Consider the following 3,816-nt stretch of genomic DNA (forward strand, 5'->3'; position numbering starts at 1 on the left):
ACACACACACACACACACACACACAATTCTTAAAATATCTCAATTCAAAGATGCCCTCTAACTATAATGCCCTCTCACCTGTACAGTCTGACTGGTGATCAGAGGTGATTACTGGTGGTTTCACTGTGCCCCACTGGTTACACATACACAGCACTAACTTAATGGATTACAAAAAAAGGCATAAAGATGAAGTTGGAAGAGAGCTGTGTTGGGAGGATTTTGGAGGAACTGGAGGGGGAAAAGATGGGAGTCCACGTGATAGTATTTCACTATACACATGAATAAAATTCTAAATGAATTTTTTTTTTTTTTTTTTTTTTTTTTTTTTTTTTTTTTTTTTTTTTTAGCAAAAGAACTGCTATGTAACAGTGACACTTTTCAGTTACTGCCTTGGGTCAACACTCAAGTACAGGATACATTTGTCACCTTTTAGTGTCTTCTTTCCTAACTGTACTTGATTGTGTTTCTGGAATGTGTCATTTCTTAAGACACCAGTCATTTCCTCTGTGGACTTTCTTACAGACTCAATGTGCAAAGTGATTCCATTGCCTTTGAAATACAATGACTAGGTATTAGGTATTGACCCATTTCATCTTCCCTTTTACAAAAGGGCTCAGTGTCTGCCATCCCTCCTTCAAACTTTCCCCTTAAGAATGATTTAAAAGTTAGATGCAGAGAAAGGAAAAATGCTGAGACATTTGAAAGTTTTTCCATTGCAAATTATCATGAGTAACAGGCTTCGCGGGCGCTGTTCCAGCTGGCCAGTGGCTGCCTTTAACTGTGTGGGGTTGCTAAGCCACATCACTGGGTAGGGCATGCGCACAGTGCTGGGCTGCTCCTTTGAGAGTTCAACCAGTGTGTGGCTTTGGTTGAACCTGCATCCACTTTGACATTTGCATGGTTTAATGTCCAAGCTTTCATCACGGTTCTTGAAGTATCTAACTGAAAATGTCCCAAGTTCAGTTTTTCTTGCCATCTCAAGCCCCAAAATACAAGGAACTCTCAGGGTGCCGCCTGAGCGAGGGAACAGTGAAGAGCTCATTCATGCACAGCCCTGTGGAAGAACTCTCACTGGGACTCTGCCGGGGATTGGGTGTATGTGAAGGATCAGTTTCTTCTCTTGGAGACTTCTTCCAGAAGCTTCCCACCCACCCTGTTCGGTGCCTGTCATGTCTCCTCAGTTGCAATGGCTTCTGAGCCAATTTTTCTGAGTACCAGTGCAAAATGTGGCCCCTGTCAGCGCACCCTCCATCCATAGGCAGCAAGTCCATAGAGTCCAGGATTTTATATAATATTAATGCTGTCCATTAATAAAAATTAATGGGGTTTATGGGAGGGGTAACACCCGGAGTTGGGTTTCCTTTTCTCAAAAAAGAAAGGGAGGGTGGAATAGGGGGAGAACTTGGGTGATGGGGTACTGGGAGGTAAGGAAGGGCTGATATTAGGTTGTGAAGTGAATAAATAAATTAACAAACAAATAAAATCATAGAAATACATATGTTTGATTTAGTTAATATATGACCTATGCTTCCAACAGGCCTTATCAGCTCTGTTCCAAAACACCGAAGCTTAGAGGAATTGGTTAGCTTGACCAAGCTCCTTGTTTTAGTTTCAGTGTGAAATGTCCACTACAGTTTCATGTGTTTGGTCTTCTGATGGTAGATTTTGGAAACCTGTGGACCTTTCAGGTATGGATGGAGCCTTGCTGAAGGAAGAGCACCATGTACAGGGGTAGGGTGGGAGTGAGTCTTCTGTTTATGGTGACTTGAATGACACCCCCCCTCCTAGCCCCTGACATTTGAATAGGCGGTGCCTGGGAAGACTTAGGAGGCATGGAGTTGTGGAGGAAGTACTTCACTGGGAACAGGCTTTGAGACTAGTATCATTTCTAGCTTGCTCTCTCTGCTTCCTGTATGTGGTTTGAAGTATGAGCCCCCAGATCCCAGCTTCTAGCTCTAGCTGCCTTGTCTGGTGCCTCCCCACCTCCATCATCATGGACTAACTCTCTGGAACTGTTAAGCCCTGAATAAATCTTCCCTTCTATAAAGAAGGCCGTGGTCATGGGGTTTCATCACAGCCACAGGAAAAAAATAGCTAGCACAGGGTTTTATAGCAGCCCTATTTCCTGGCCACTCTCTGCCTCCTGTTCCACCAACATGGGAGTGGGTAGGGAGTCCCATCTATACACTCCTGCCATCTTGGAGCCATTTCCAGCTATATCTTCCTATCCCTGGTTGAATGTAACTCCCTAAAATTGTAAGATAAGAATAAATCCTCCTCATTTAAGTGGATCCTTGTCAGGCATTTGGCCACTGCAGCAGGAAAAGTAGCCAATATAGACAAATAGCAAATAACTAAGCCCGAGGCTTGAATTCAGACCTATTGGACTCCAAACAGAAGTCCTAGCCACTCCACCAGGAGTCCAAATGCTTGCAGTGGGACTCAGTTTACTGACATCTAACTCATGAAATCACAGACAAAGCCCTACTAGTGCAGAGCCAATGCTGAGCATGCTTCAGACCCAGGCCATTAGGAAAGCTGCAAATCCCCACCCCCACCCCATCCACCTTAAGGAAGGATCCTTCTGTTTGTGGGTCTTCCTGTTTTGATGCACAGTGTTTGCAAAACACTCATCAGAGGGAAAATCACTTATCATTTTACCTGTCTATTTTTTAATTAATTTATTTTTTATTCTTCTCTCATATATTACACACCCACTATAATTCTCCCCCCTTCCTCTTCTCCCAGTCCTTCCCTCAAACTGCCAGGATACACACCTCTGTTTTCCTCCAGGAAAGAACAGGCTTCCCTGAGGTACAGGAACCAAACAAGGCGTAGCCAGATACCATAAGACTAGGCACACCATCTCATGTTAAGGCTGGACTAGGCAACTCAGTGAAAGGAAAAGGGTCCCAAGAGCAGGCAAGTGAGTCAGAGCCAGCCCCTGCTCCACTGTTAAGAGTCCCACAAGAACTCCAAGTTACACCACCATAACATATTCAGAGGACCTCGGTCAGATGCATACAGGCTCCCTGTGAGCCCGTGGGAGCCCAGGATATTTGACTCCGTGGGTTTTCTTGTGTTGTCCTTGACCCCTCTGGGTTCTCCAATCCTTCCTCCCCTTCTTCAGGATTTCCTGAGCTCCACCTAATGTTTGGCTATAGGTCTCTGAATTTGCTCTTATCAGTTGAAGCCTCTCTGATGATGATGGTTATGCTAGAATCTATCTATGAGGATAGCAGAATATCATTGGGAATCATTTCTTTCTTTCTTTCTTTTTTTTTTCTCCTGTCTCTGGGCTATCCAGCTTCTCATTTCTGACCCTCCAGGCAGTATCAGGGATGAGCTCTCTCTCATGGCATGAGCTTCAAGTTGCCGCAGTCATCTATTGGCCACTTCCACAAGTTTTGAACCACCTTTACCCTAACATATACTACAGGCAGGACACATTATAGGTTGGAGGTTTTGTGGCTGGGTTGGTGTCCCAGTATGTCCACTGGAAGCCTTGCCTGGTTACAAAAGATCACTGGTTCAGGGTCCATACCTTCCATATCTTCAATAGGGTCACCTGCATACATTCCAGGGAGTTTCCATTGCAATAAGTTTCTACCTCACCCCTGAAATGGCGTCCAATTCCAGTCAGCTCTCCCCATATTCTCTTACTCCTTTCACCTACCACTAGATTCCTCCAGTTTCTGTCTACACTTGCCCCAAGTCCACCCTCAAAAATCAACTCTATTTCTTCTCCTAGGCAGATTCATGTGTTCTCTCTTAAGCCCTCCTTGTTACTTAGTCTCTCTAGATATGGGCATTGTA

The sequence above is a fragment of the Mus pahari genome, chromosome 7 (assembly GCF_900095145.1).
Source record: "Mus pahari chromosome 7, PAHARI_EIJ_v1.1, whole genome shotgun sequence".
Lineage (NCBI taxonomy): Eukaryota > Metazoa > Chordata > Mammalia > Rodentia > Muridae > Mus > Mus pahari.